We start from the raw sequence: 15,811 nt of genomic DNA on the forward strand, positions 1-15,811 counted from the left end.
GCAAGAGGTGGTTCTTTTACACATATACATATGTCTGTTCTTCCTGGGATCCTTTTCCCATGTACGTTATGAGAGAATGTTCAGTAGTCTTTCTTGGTACTCCGTAGGTCTTTGGTGATTATATACGTCTACTGTGTTTGTATATGTCTGTTAACACCAATATCGTAATGAATTCAATCCTCACACCTTTCCTTTGGTGAACCATAATTTGTTTAATGAATCTGTGATTGCCCTTCTCCGTGGAAATATCTGCCATGGTATCAATTTATAGGTAACACCTATAAGTGATATGATATGATATGTGTCTTTCACTTTCTGACTTACTCCAAGTCACGTGATTACCTCGAGACTCATCTACGGTGCTGCAAATGGCATTGTGTCCTTTTTTTCCTTGGCGAATATTCTGTCTTAGCCAGGTCCATTTTCTGCAATGTGATTCCCTGAGGGCTGAGGATTAGCTGACCTGGGCAGCCTGACCCTGCCGGCAAGCCCTCCCCAGGTGTGCCTGGGTTGAGGTCAATATAAACAGCACTCCAGGCAGCAATAGCCCCTGCAGCTGTGCCTGACTCCATATTCTCTGCCCCGTCAGCAGTCTCGGGGCTGTGCTGGTGGGAGGGTGTGAGGGTCCACGGCTTTGTGGGTGGCCCGGTGTGAGTGGGGCTCTGCTGGACTATCTGCATTAGTTGCCAGGCTACCACCTGAAAAGAAGAGTATGTGTCACCCAAAACTTCCACTGGAATATCTCTCCGGGCTGAGGTGAGTAAGGAAAAAAAGTAGTGGGGGCCGGGACAGGAGGGGTATCTCAGGCAGGGCAATGGAAAGCTTCCAGAAGGGAGCCCGTGGCCAGGACCATCTTGGCTGACCTACAGGCACCAAGTTGGCCTGCGTGCTGTCGCTGGTGTGGCTCCACGGCCCTTCCTCTAGGCTTTCAAGCCCTTGTACATATTCAGGTGTTTCACCTGGGAAGGGTGAGAACTGTTCAGCAGCATCTGGCCTGGGGCTCAGCTCACGTTTACTCACAGAGGCCTCGGCACGGTCTAACAGCTTTGCAATAAGGACGCTCCTTGCGTGGGCGGGCGGGGCTGCTGGCTGTATGGGAGATGATTCCCCACCTCTGACCAATTTCAGAATTGTTTACCACTGGAGCAAGTGCCTTGGTAGTGTTTTCCTCTGTATAACTGTTAGGTTCATTTTTTTTTCTTTTTTGGTTCAAGTTCGATTTTATTCCTCTTTTATGTATTTATAGATATAAGCATGGAAATAATTCATTCTTATAAATACATCAGTGTGAAAGGAAGAACTTTTTTCTGTTTTATTTTTATATTTTATTTTTAAAAATTTTGAAATTGAATTTTATTTATTTTTTTATACAGTAGGTTATTATTAGTTATCTATTTTATGCATAGTCATGTATACAGGTCAATCCCAATCTCCCAACTCATCCCACCACCACCACCCCATGGCTTCCCCCACTTTGTGTCCATACGTTTGTTCTCTACCTCTGTGTCTCTATTTCTGCCCTGCCAACCAGTTCATGTGTACCATTTTTCTAGGTTCCACATATAGGCATTAATATACAATATTTGTTTTTCTCTTTCTGACTTACTTCACTCTGTATGACAGTCTCTAGATCCATCAACTTCTCTACAAATGACCCAGTTTCATTCCTTTTTATGGCTGAGTAATATTCCATTTTATATATGTACCACGTCTTTATCCATTCGCCTGTCTGTGGGCATTTAGGTTGTTTCCATTTCCTGGCTATTGTAAATATTTCTGCAATGAACATTGTGGTGAATGTGTCTTTGTGATTTATGGTTTTCTCTGGGTATATGCCCAGAAGTGGGATTGCTGGATCCTATGGTAATTCTCTTTTTAGTTTTTTAAGGGAACCTCCATACTGTTCTCCATAGTGACTGTATCAAATTACATTCCCACCAATTGCGGAATAGGGTTCCTTTTGTCCACACCCTCCCCAGAATTTGTTGTTTGTAGATTATCTGATGATGCCAATTCTAACAGGTGTGAGGTCTTACCTCATTGTAGTTTTGATTTGCATTTCTCTAATAATTAGTGATGTTGAGCAGCTTTTCATGTGCGTCTTGGCCATCTCTGTGTCTTTTTTGAAGAAAAGTCTATTTAGATCTTCTGCCCATTTTTGTATTGGGTTCTTTGTTTTATTAATATTAAGCTGCATGAGCTGTTTATATATATTGGAGATTAAACCTTTGTCCATTGATTCGTTTGTGAACATTTTCGCCCATTCTGAGGGTTGCCTTTTTCCATTCCCGTTTTTTTAACAAAGAAAGAAAGAAAGCAAAAGAAGCAGAACACTAATGTGCGTGAAATATGCCTCTTGAACCTGTCGTTTTGAAATATGGACGTCTTTTGAATTTTTTGGTCGATATATGATCCCAGGATTTGTTTTCAGGGCAGGTGTCATTTACAGGCCTGTAATGATTTGGAATATCCACTGACCATTAGCGCTGGGATTAAAGCTGCTGTTGTGTGAAAGGGCCACAAGGTGGCAGCAGTTCTCCCTTACCAAATCTGGTTACTAGGGCAGCAGAGCCTCATTGGAAGTCGGGTTCTAGATTGGAATGTAGAACGGAATGTGCCAGGAGAAAGCCCCTCAAGTGTGTCTCACGACTTCTTGTTCGTGTTTTTAATTTAATTTTTTATTTTTTATTACAGCAAGTTTGAGTACAACGTTTAGCTTGTTGTAGGTGTGCAACAGGTGGTTCTTTTACACATATACATATGTCTGTTCTTCCTGGGATCCTTTTCCAATGTACGTTATGACAGAATGTTGAGTAGTCTTCTCTTGGTACTCTGTAGGTCCTTGGTGATTATATACGTCTACTGTGTTTGTATATGTCTGTTAACCCCAATATCGTAATGAATTCAATCCTCACACTTTTCCTTTGGTGAACCATAAGTTTGTTTAATGAATCTGTGATTGCCCTTCTCCTGGAAATATCTGCCCTGGTATCAATTTATAGGTAACACCTATAAGTGATATGATATGATATGTGTCTTTCACTTTCTGACTTACTCCAAGTCACGTGATTACCTCTAGACTCATCTACGGTGCTACAAATGGCATTGTGTACTTTTTTTCCTTGGCGAATATTCTGTCTTAGAGAGGTCCATTTTCTGCAATGTGATTCCCTGAGGGCTGAGGATTAGCTGACCTGGGCAGCCTGACCCTGCCGGCAAGCCCTCCCCAGGTGTGCCTGGGTTGAGGTCAATATAAACAGCACTCCAGGCAGCAATAGCCCCTGCAGCTGTGCCTGACTCCATATTCTCTGCCCCGTCAGCAGTCTCGGGGCTGTGCTGGTGGGGGGGCGTGAGGCTCCATGGCTTTGTGGGTGGCCCGGTGTGAGAGGGGCTCTGCTGGACTTTCGGCAGGAGTTGCCATGCTGCCACCTCTAAAGAAGAGGATGTGTCACCCATAACTTCCACTAGAATATCTATCCGGGCTGAGGTGAGTAAGGAAAAAAAGGAGTGGGGGCCGGGACAGGAGGGGTATCTCAGGCAGGGCAATGGAAATCTTCCAGAAGAGCGCCCGTGGCCAGGACCATCCTGGCTGACCTGCAGGCACCAAGTTGGCCTGCGTGCTGTCGCTGGTGTGGCTCCACGGCCCTTCCTCTAGGCTTTCAAGCCCTTGTACGTATTCAGTTGTTTCACCTGGGAAGGGTGGGAACTGTTCAGCAGCATCTGGCCTGGGGCTCAGCTCACGTTTAATAAACAGAGGCCTCGGCACGGTCTCCCAGCTTTGCAATAAGGACGCTCCTTGCGTGGGCGAGTGGGGTTGCTGGCTGTATGGGAGATGATTCTCCACCTCTGACCAATTTCAGAATCGTTTACCACTGGAGCAAGTGCCTTGGTAGTGTTTTCCTCTGTATAACTGTTAGGTTCAGTTTTTTTTTTTCTTTTTTGGTTCAAGTTAGATTTTATTGATGTTTTATGTATTTATGTATATAAGCATGGAAATAATTCATTCTTATAAATACATCAGTGTGAATGGAAGAACTTTTTTTCTGTTTTATTTTTAGATTATATTTTTAAAAATTTTGAAATTTAATTTTATTTATTTTTTTATACAGTAGGTTATTATTAGTTATCTATTTTATGCATATACATGTATACCGGTCAATCCCAATCTCCCAACTCATCCCACTACCACCACCCCATGGCTTCCCCCACTTTGTGTCCATACGTTTGTTCTCTACCTCTGTGTCTCTATTTCTGCCCTGCAAACCAGTTCATCTGTACCATTTTTCTAGGTTCCACATATAGGCATTAATATACAATATTTGTTTTTCTCTTTCTGACTTACTTCACTCTGTATGACAGTCTCTAGATCCATCAACTTCTCTACAAATGACCCAGTTTCATTCCTTTTTATGGCTGAGTAATATTCCATTTTATATATGTACCACATCTTTATCCATTCGCCTGTCTGTGGGCATTTAGGTTGCTTCCATTACCTGGCTATTGTAAATAGTGCAGCAATGAACATTGTGGTGAATGTGTCTTTGTGATTTATGGTTTTCTCTGGGTATATGACCAGAAGTGGGATTGCTGGATCCTATGGTAATTCTCTTTTTAGTTTTTTAAAGAAACCTCCATACTGTTCTCCATAGTGACTGTATCAATTTACATTCCCACCAATAGCGGAAGAGGGTTCCTTTTGTCCACACCCTCCCCAGAATTTGTTGTTTGTAGATTATCTGATGATGCCGATTCTAACAGGTGTGAGGTCTTACCTCATTGTAGTTTTGATTTGCATTTCTCTAATAATTAGTGATGTTGAGCAGCTTCTCATGTGCGTCTTGGCCATCTCTGTGTCCTCTTTGAAGAAACGTCTATTTAGATCTTCTGCCCATTTTTGTATTGGTTTGTTTGTTTTTTTAATATTAAGCTGCATGAGCTGTTTATATATATTGGAGATTAAACCTTTGTCCATTGATTCGTTTGTGAACGTTTTCGCCCATTCTGAGGGTTGCCTTTTTCCATTCCCGTTTTTTTAACAAAGAAAGAAAGAAAGCAAAAGAAGCAGAACACTAATGTGCGTGAAATATGCCTCTTGAAACTGTCGTTTTGAAATATGGACGTCTTTTGAATTTTTTGGTCCATATATGACCCCAGGATTTGTTTTCAGGGCAGGTGTCATTTACAGGCCTGTAATGATTTGGAATATCCACTGACCATTAGCGCTGGGATTAAAGCTGCTGTTGTGTGAAACGGCCACAAGGTGGCAGCAGTTCTGCCTTACCAAATCTGGTTACTAGGGCAGCAGAGCCTCAATGGAAGTCGCGTTCTAAATTGGAATGTAGAGCGGAATGTGCCAGGAGAAAGCCCCTCAAGTGTGTCTCACTACTTCTTGGTCGTGTTTTTAATTTTTTATTTTTTATTACAGCAAGTTTGAGTACAACGTTTAGCTTGTTGTAGGTGTGCAAGAGGTGGTTCTTTTACACATATACATATGTCCGTTCTTCCTGGGATCCTTTTCCCATGTACGTTATGACAGAATGTTGAGTAGTCTTCTCTTGGTACTCCGTAGGTCTTTGGTGATTATATACGTCTACTGTGTTTGTATATGTCTGTTAACCCCAATATCGTAATGAACTGAATCCTCACACCTTTCCTTTGGTGAACCATAAGTTTGTTTAATGAATCTGTGATTGCCCTTCTCCGTGGAAATATCTGCCCTGGTATCAATTTATAGGTAACACCTTTAAGTGATATGACATGATATGTGTCTTTCACTTTCTGACTTACTGCAAGTCACGTGATTACCTCTGGACTCATCTACGGTGCTGCAAATGGCATTGCGTCCTTTTTTTCCTTGGCGAATATTCTGTCTTAGCGAGGTCCATTTTCTGCAATGTGATTCCCTGAGGGCTGAGGATTAGCTGACCTGGGCAGCCTGACCCTGCCGGCAAGCCCTCCCCAGGTGTGCCTGGGTTGAGGTCAATATAAACAGCACTCCAGGCAGCAATAGCCCCTGCAGCTGTGCCTGACTCCATATTCTCTGCCCCGTCAGCAGTCTCTGGGCAGTGCTGATGGGAGGGTGTGAGGGTCCACGGGTTTGTGGGTGGCCCGGTGTGAGTGGGGCTCTGCTGGACTTTCGGCAGGAGTTGCCAGGCTGCCACCTGTAAAGAAGAGGATGTGTCACCCATAATTTCCACTGGAATATCTCTCCGGGCTGAGGTGAGGAAGGAAAAAAAGGAGTGGGGGCCGGGACAGGAGGGGTATCTCAGGCAGGGCAATGGAAAGCTTCCAGAAGAGCGCCCGTGGCCAGGACCATCCTGGCTGACCTGCAGGCACCAAGTTGGCCTGCGTGCTGTCGCTGGTGTGGCTCCACGGCCCTTCCTCTAGGCTTTCAAGCCCTTGTACATAGTCAGGTGTTTCACCAGGGAAGCGTGGGAACTGTTCAGCAGCATCTGGCCTGGGGCTCAGCTCACGTTTACTCACAGAGGCCTCGGCACGGTCTCCCACCTTTGCAATAAGGACGCTCCTTGCGTGGGCGGGTGGGGCTGCTGGCTGTATGGGAGATGATTCCCCACCTCTGACCAATTTCAGAATTGTTTACCACTGGAGCAAGTGCTTTGGTAGTGTTTTCCTCTGTATAACTGTTAGGTTCAGTTTTTTTTTCTTTTTTGGTTCAAGTTAGATTTTATTCCTCTTTTATGTATTTATAGATATAAGCATGGAAATAATTCATTCTTATAAATACATCAGTGTGAATGGAAGAACTTTTTTTCTGTTTTATTTTTACATTTTATTTTTAAAAATTTTGAAATTTAATTTTATTTATTTTTTTTATACAGTAAGTTATTATTAGTTATCTATTTTATGCATAGACATGTATACAGGTCAATCCCAATCTCCCAACTCATCCCACCACCACCAACCCATGGCTTCCCCTACTTTGTGTCCATACGTTTGTTCTCTACCTCTGTGTCTCTATTTCTGCCCTGCAAACCAGTTCATCTGTACCATTTTTCTAGGTTCCACATATAGGCATTAATATACAATATTTGTTTCTCTCTTTCTGACTTACTTCACTCTGTATGACAGTCTCTAGATCCATCAACTTCTCTACAAATGACCCAGTTTCATTCCTTTTTATGGCTGAGTAATATTCCATTTTATATATGTAGCACATCTTTATCTATTCGTCTGTCTGTGGGCATTTAGGTTGCTTCCATTACCTGGCTATTGTAAATAGTGCTGCAATGAACATTGTGGTGAATGTGTCTTTGTGATTTATGGTTTTCTCTGGGTATATGCCCAGAAGAGGGATTGCTGGATGCTATGGTAATTCTCTTTTTAGTTTTTTAAAGGAACCTCCATACTCTTCTCCATAGTGACTGTATCAATTTACATTCCCACCAATAAGGAAGAGGGTTCCTTTTGTCCACAACCTCCCCAGAACTTGTTGTTTGTAGATTATCTGATAATGACGATTCTAACAGGTATGAGGTCTTACCTCATTGTAGTTTGATTTGCATTTCTCTAATAATTAGTGATGTTGAGTAGCTTTTCATGTGCGTCTTGGCCATCTCTCTGTCTTCTTTGAAGAAACGTCTATTTAGATCTTCTGCCCATTTTTGTATTGGGTTGTTTGTTTTATTAATATTAAGCTGCACGAGCTGTTTATTTATATTGGAGATTAAACCTTTGTCCATTGATTCGTTTGTGAACGTTTTCGCCCATTCTGAGGGTTGCCTTTTTCCATTCCCGTTTTTTTAACAAAGAAAGAAAGAAAGCAAAAGAAGCAGAACACTAATGTGCGTGAAATATGCCTCTTGAAACTGTCGTTTTGAAATATGGACGTCTTTTGAAGTTCTTGGTCGATATATGACCCCAGGATTTGTTTTCACGGCAGGTGTCATTTACAGGCCTGTCATGATTTGGAATATCCACTGACCATTAGCGCTGGGATTAAAGCTGCTGTTGTGTGAAACGGCCACAAGGTGGCAGCAGTTCTCCCTTACCAAATCTGGTTACTAGGGCAGCAGAGCCTCAATGGAAGTCACGTTCTAGATTGGAATGTAGAGCGGAATGTGCCAGGAGAAAGCCCCTCAAGTTTGTCTCACTACTTCTTGTTCGTGTTTTTAATTTAATTTATTATTTTTTATTACAGCAAGTTTGAGTACAACATTTAGCTTGTTGTAGGTGTGCAAGAGGTGGTTCTTTTACACATATACATATGTCTGTTCTTCCTGGGATCCTTTTCCCATGTACGTTATGACAGAATGTTGAGTAGTCTTCTCTTGGTACTCCGTAGGTCTTTGGTGATTATATACGTCTACTGTGTTTGTATATGTCTGTTAACCCCAATATCGTAATGAATTCAATCCTCACACCTTTCCTTTGGTGAACCATAAGTTTGTTTAATGAATCTGTGATTGCCCTTCTCCGTGGAAATATCTGCCCTGGTATCAATTTATAGGTAACATCTATAAGTGATATGATATGATATGTGTCTTTCACTTTCTGACTTACTCCAAGTCACGTGATTACCTCTAGACTCATCTACGGTGCTACAAATGGCATTGTGTCCTTTTTTTCCTTGGCGAATATTGTGTCTTAGCGAGGTCCATTTTCTGCAATGTGATTCCCTGAGGGCTGAGGATTAGCTGACCTGGGCAGCCTGACCGTGCCGGCAAGCCCTCCCCAGGTGTGCCTGGGTTGAGGTCAATATAAACAGCACTCCAGGCAGCAATAGCCCCTGCAGCTGTGCCTGACTCCATATTCTCTGCCCCGTCAGCAGTCTCGGGGCTGTGCTGGTGGGAGGGTGTGAGGGTCCACGGCTTTGTGGGTGGCCCGGTGTGAGTGGGGCTCTGCTGGACTTTCGGCAGGAGTTGCCAGGCTGCCACCTGTAAAGAAGAGGATGTGTCACCCATAACTTCCACTGGAATATCTCTCCGGGCTGAGGTGAGTAAGGAAAAAAAGGAGTGGGGGCCGGGACAGGAGGGGTATCTCAGGCAGGGCAATGGAAAGCTTCCAGAAGAGCACCCGTGGCCAGGACCATCCTGGCTGACCTGCAGGCACCAAGTTGGCCTGCGTGCTGTCGCTGGTGTGGCTCCACGGCCCTTCCTCTAGGCTTTCAAGCCCTTGTACATATTCAGGTGTTTCACCTGGGAAGGGTGGGAACTGTTCAGCAGCATCTGGCCTGGGGCTCAGCTTACGTTTACTCACAGAGGCCTGGGCACGGTCTCCCAGCTTTGCAATAAGGACGCTCCTTGCGTGGGCGGGTGGGGCTGCTGGCTGTATGGGAGATGATTCCCCACCTCTGACCAATTTCAGAATTGTTTACCACTGGAGCAAGTGCCTTGGTAGTGTTTTCCTCTGTATAACTGTTAGGTTCAGTTTTTTTTTTCTTTTTTGGTTCAAGTTAGATTTTATTCCTCTTTTATGTATTTATAGATATAAGCATGGAAATAATTCATTCTTATAAATACATCAGTGTGAATGGAAGAACTTTTTTTCTGTTTTATTTTTAAAAATTTTGAAATTTAGTTTTATTTATTTTTTTTATACATTAGGTTATTATTAGTTATCTATTTTATGCATATACATGTATACAAGTCAATCCCAATCTCCCAACTCATCCCACCACCACCACCCCATGGCTTCCCCCACTTTGTGTCCATACGTTTGTTCTCTACCTCTGTGTCTCTATTTCTGCCCTGCAAACCAGTTCATCTGTACCATTTTTCTAGGTTCCACATATAGGCATTAATATACAATATTTGTTTTTCTCTTTCTGACTTACTTCATTCTGTATGACAGTCGCTAGATCCATTAACTTCTCTACAAATGACCCATGTTCATTCCTTTTTATGGCTGAGTAATATTCCATTTTATATATGTACCACATCTTTATCCATTTGTCTGTCCGTGGGCATTTAGGTTGCTTCCATTACCTGGCTATTGTAAATAGTGCTGCAATGAACATTGTGGTGAATGTGTCTCTGTGATTTATGGTTTTCTCTGGGTATATGCCCAGAAGTGGGATTGCTGGATCCTATGGTAATTCTCTTTTTAGTTTTTTAAAGGAACCTCCATACTGTTCTCCATACTGACTGTATCAATTTACATTCCCACCAATAGCGGAAGAGGGTTCCTTTTGTCCACACCCTCCCAGAATTTGTTGTTTGTAGATTATCTGATGATGCCGATTCTAACATGTGTGAGGTCTTACCTCATTGTAGTTTTGATTTGCATTTCTCTAATAATTAGTGATATTGAGCAGCTTTTCATGTGCGTCTTGGCCATCTCTCTGTCTTCTTTGAAGAAACGTCTATTTAGATCTTCTGCCCATTTTTGTATTGGGTTGTTTGTTTTATTAATATTAAGCTGCATGAGCTGTTTATATATATTGGAGATTAAACCTTTGTCCATTGATTCGTTTGTGAACATTTTTGCCCATTCTGAGGGTTGCCTTTTTCCATTCCCGTTTTTTTAACCAAGAAAGAAAGAAAGAAATCAAAAGAAGCAGAACACTAATGTGCGTGAAATATGCCTCTTGAAACTGTCGTTTTGAAATATGGACGTCTTTTGAATTTTTTGGTCGATATATGACCCCAGGATTTGTTTTCAGGGCAGGTGTCATTTACAGGCCTGTAATGATTTGGAATATCCACTGACCATTAGCGCTGGGATTAAAGCTGCTGTTGTGTGAAACGGCCACAAGGTGGCAGCAGTTCTCCCTTACCAAATCTGGTTACTAGGGCAGCAGAGCCTCAATGGAAGTCGCGTTCTAGATTGGAATGTAGAACGGAATGTGCCAGGAAAAGCCCCTCAAGTTTGTCTCACTACTTCTTGTTCGTGTTTTTAATTTAATTTATTATTTTTTATTACAGCAAGTTTGAGTACAACGTTTAGCTTGTTGTAGGTGTGCAAGAGGTGGTTCTTTTACACATATACATATGTCTGTTCTTCCTGTGATCCTTTTCACATGTACGTTATGACAGAATGTTGAGTAGTCTTCTCTTGGTACTCAATAGGTCTTTGGTGATTATATACGTCTACTGTGTTTGTATATGTCTGTTAACCCCAATATCGTAATGAATTCAATCCTCACACCTTTCCTTTGGTGAACCATAAGTTTGTTTAATGAATCTGTGATTGCCCTTCTCCGTGGAAATATCTGCCCTGGTATCAATTTATAGGTAACACCTATAAGTGATATGATATGATATGTGTCTTTCACTTTCTGACTTACTCCAAGTCACGTGATTAACTCGAGTCTCCTCTACGGTGCTGCAAATGGCATTGTGTCCTTTTTTTCCTTGGCGAATATTCTGTCTTAGCGAGGTCCATTTTCTGCAATGTGATTCCCTGAGGGCTGAGGATTAGCTGACCTGGGCAGCCTGACCCTGCCGGCAAGCCCTCCCCAGGTGTGCCTGGGATGAGGTCAATATAAACAGCACTCCAGGCAGCAATAGCCCCTGCAGCTGTGCCTGACTCCATATTCTCTGCCCCGTCAGCAGTCTCGGGGCTGTGCTGGTGGGTGGGTGTGAGGGTCCATGGCTTTGTAGGTGGCCCGGTGTGAGTGGGGCTCTGCTGGACTTTCGGCAGGAGTTGCCAGGCTGCCACCTGTAAAGAAGAGGAAGTGTCACCCATAACTTCCACTGAAATATCTCTCCGGGCTGAGGTGAGGAAGGAAAAAAAGGAGTGGGGGCCGGGACAGGAGGGGTATCTCAGGCAGGGCAATGGAAAGCTTCCAGAAGAACGCCCGTGGCCAGGACCATCCTGGCTGACCTGCAGGCACCAAGTTGGCCTGCGTGCTGTCGCTGGTGTGGCTCCACGGCCCTTCCTCTAGGCTTTCAAGCCCTTGTACATATTCAGGTGTTTCACCTGGGAAGGGTGGGAACAGTTCAGCAGCAGCTGGCCTGGGGCTCAGCTCACGTTTACTCACAGAGGCCTCGGCACGGTCTCCCAGCTTTGCAATAAGGATGATCCTTGCGTGGGCGGGCGGGGCTGCTGGCTGTATGGAGATGATTCCCCACCTCTGACCAATTTCAGAATTGTTTACCACTGGAGCAAGTGCCTTGGTAGTGTTTTCCTCTGTATAACTGTTAGGTTCAGGTTTGTTTTTCTTTTTTGGGTCAAGTTAGATTTTATTCCTCTTTTATGTATTTATAGATATAAGCATGGAAATAATTCATTCTTATAAATACATCAGTGTGAATGGAAGAACTTTTTTTCTGTTTTACTTTTACATTTTATTTTTAAAAATTTTGAAATTTAATTTTATTTATTTTTTTATACAGTAGTTTATTATTAGTTATCTATTTTATGCATAGACATGTATACAGGTCAATCCCAATTTCCCAACTCATCCCACCACCACCACCCCATGGCTTCCCCCACTTTGTGTCCATACGTTTGTTCTCTGCCTCTGTGTCTATATTTCTGCCCTGCAAACCAGTTCATCTGTAGCATTTTTCTAGGTTCCACATATAGGCATTAATATACAATATTTGTTTTTCTCTTTCTGACTTACTTCACTCTGTATGACAGTCTCTAGATCCATCAACTTCTCTACAAATGACCCAGTTTCATTCCTTTTTATGGCTGAGTAATATTCCATTTCATATATGTACCACATCTTTATCCATTCGTCTGTCTGTGGGCATTTAGGTTGCTTCCATTACCTGGCTATTGTAAATAGTGCTGCAATGAACATTGTGGTGAATGTGTCTTTGTGATTTATGGTTTTCTCTGGGTATATGCCCAGAAGTGGGATTGCTGGATCCTATGGTAATTCTCTTTTTAGTTTTTTAAAGGAACCTCCATACTGTTCTCCTTAGTGACTGTATCAATTTACATTCCCACCAATAGTGGAAGAGGGTTCCTTTTGTCCACACCCTCCCCAGAATTTGTTGTTTGTAGATTATCTGATGATGCCGATTCTAACAGGTGTGAGGTCTTACCTCATTGTAGTTTTGATTTGCATTTCTCTAATATTTAGTGATGTTGAGCAGATTTTCATGTGCGTCTTGGCCATCTCTCTGTCTTCTTTGAAGAAACGTCTATTTAGATCTTCTGCCCATTTTTGTATTGGGTTGTTTGTTTTATTAATATTAAGCTGCATGAGCTGTTTATATATATTGGAGATTAAACCTTTGTCCATTGATTCTTTTGTGAACGTTTTCGCCCATTCTGAGGGTTGCCTTTTTCCATTCCCGTTTTTTTAACAAAGAAAGAAAGAAAGCAAAAGAAGCAGAACACTAATGTGCGTGAAATATGCCTCTTGAAACTGTCGTTTTGAAATATGGACGTCTTTTGAATTTTTTGGTCGATATATGACCCCAGGATTTGTTTTCAGGGCAGGTGTCATTTACAGGCCTGTAATGATTTGAAATATCCACTGACCATTAGCGCTGGGATTAAAGCTGCTGTTGTGTGAAACGGCCACAAGGTGGCAGCAGTTCTCCCTTACCAAATCTGGTTACTAGGGCAGCAGAGCCTCTATGGAAGTCGCGTTCTAGTTTGGAATGTAGAACAGAATGTGCCAGGAGAAAGCCCCTCAAGTTTGTCTCCCTACTTCTTGTTTGTGTTTTTAATTTAATTTTTTATTTTTTATTACATCAAGTTTGAGTACGTTTAGCTTGTTGTAGGTGTGCAAGAGGTGGTTCTTTTACACATATACATATGTCTGTTCTTCCTGGGATCCTTTTCCCATGTACGTTATGACAGAATGTTGGGTAGTCTTCTCTTGGTACTCCGTAGGTCTTTGGTGACTATATACGTCTACTGTGTTTGTATATGTCTGTTAACGCCAATATCGTAATGAATTCAATCTTCACACCTTTCCTTTGGTGAACCATAAGTTTGTTTAATGAATCTGTGATTGCCCTTCTCCGTGGAAATATCTGCCCTGGTATCAATTTATAGGTAACACCCATAAGTGATATGATATGATATGTGTCTTTCACTTTCTGAGTTACTCCAAGTCACGTGATTACCTCTAGACTCATCTAGGGTGCTGCAAATGGCATTGTGTCCTTTTATTCCTTGGCGAATATTCTGTCTTAGCGAGGTCCATTTTCTGCAATGTGATTCCCTGAGGGCTAAGGATTAGCTGACCTGGGCAGCCTGACCCTGCCGGCAAGCCCTCCCCAGGTGTGCCTGCTTTGAGGTCATTATAAACAGCACTCCAGGCAGCAATAGCCCCTGCAGCTGTGCCTGACTCCATATTCTCTGCCCCGTCAGCAGTCTCGGGGCTGTGCTGGTGGGAGGGTGTGAGGGTCCACGGCTTTGTGGGTGACCCGGTGTCAGTGGGGCTCTGCTGGACTTTCGGCAGGAGTTGCCAGGCTGCCACCTGTAAAGAAGAGGATGTGTCACCCATAACTTCCACTGGAATATCTCTCCGGGCGGAGGTGAGTAAGGAAAAAAAGGAGTGGGGGCCGGGACAGGAGGGGTATCTCAGGCAGGACAATGGAAAGCTTCCAGAAGAGCGCCCGTGGCCATGACCATCCTGGCTGACCTGCAGGCACCAAGTTGGCCTGCGTGCTGTCGCTGGTGTGGCTCCACGGCCCTTCCTCTAGGCTTTCAAGCCCTTGTACATATTCAGGTGTTTCACCTGGGAAGGGTGGGAACATTTCAGCAGCAGCTGGCCTGGGGCTCAGCTCACGTTTACTCACACAGGCCTCTGTACGGTCCCCCAGCTTTGCAATAAGGACGCTCCTTGCGTGGGCGGGCGGGGCTGCTGGCTGTATGGGAGATGATTCCCCACCTCTGACCAATTTCAGAATTGTTTACCACTGGAGCAAGTGCCTTGGTAGTGTTTTCCTCTGTATAACTGTTAGGTTCAGGTTTTTTTTTCTTTTTTGGGTCAAGTTAGATTTTATTCCTCATTTATGTATTTATAGATATAAGCATGGAAATAATTCATTCTTATAAATACATCAGTGTGAATGGAAGAACTTTTTTTCTGTTTTATTTTTTAAAATTTTGAAATTTAATTTTATTTATTTTTTTATACAGTAGGTTATTATTAGTTATCTATTTTATGCATATACATGTATACAAGTCAATCCCAATCTCCCAACTCATCCCACCACCACCACCCCATGGCTTCCCCCACTTTGGGTCCATACGTTTGTTCTCTACCTCTGTGTCTCTATTTCTGCCCTGCAAACCAGTTCATCTGTACCATTTTTCTAGGTTCCACATATAGGCATTAATATACAATATTTGTTTTTCTCTTTCTGACTTACTTCACTCTGTATGACAGTCGCTAGATCCATTAACATCTCTACAAATGACCCAGGTTCATTCCTTTTTATGGCTGAGTAATATTCCATTTTATATATGTACCACATCTTTATCCATTTGTCTCTCTGTGGGCATTTAGGTTGCTTCCATTACCTGGCTATTGTAAATAGTGCTGCAATGAACATTGTGGTGAATGTGTCTCTGTGATTTATGGTTTTCTCTGGGTATATGCCCAGAAGTGGGATTGCTGGATCCTATGGTAATTCTCTTTTTAGTTTTTTAAAGGAACCTCCATACTGTTCTCCATAGTGACTGTTTCAATTTACATTCCCACCAATAGCGGAAGAGGGTTCCTTTTGTCCACACCCTCCCCAGAACTTGTTGTTTGTAGATTATCTGATGATGCCGATTCTAACATGTGTGAGGTCTTAACTCATTGTAGGTTTGATTTGCATTTCTCTAATAATTAGTGATGTTGAGCAGCTTTTCATGTGCGTCTTGGCCATCTCTGTGTCTTCTTTGAAGAAACGTCTCTTTAGATCTTCTGCCCATTTTTGTATTGGGT

The 15,811-nt window shown here is 42.7% G+C and overlaps 1 long non-coding RNA gene across 1 annotated transcript; it reads right to left on the reverse strand.

The window, feature by feature from the left end:
• Positions 1–1,228: 1,228 nt before the first annotated feature.
• Positions 1,229–15,115, reverse strand: LOC308611482. Its single transcript, XR_014014914.1, has 2 exons — positions 14,956–15,115; positions 1,229–1,300 (listed from the first exon to the last, which is right to left on the reverse strand). It is a non-coding gene; the product is annotated as an uncharacterized lncRNA (long non-coding RNA).
• Positions 15,116–15,811: the final 696 nt, after the last annotated feature.

Source organism: Mesoplodon bidens, assembly GCF_964165515.1.
Source record: "Mesoplodon bidens genome assembly, contig: HAP1_SCAFFOLD_117, whole genome shotgun sequence".
NCBI classification, from domain to species: domain Eukaryota; kingdom Metazoa; phylum Chordata; class Mammalia; order Artiodactyla; family Ziphiidae; genus Mesoplodon; species Mesoplodon bidens.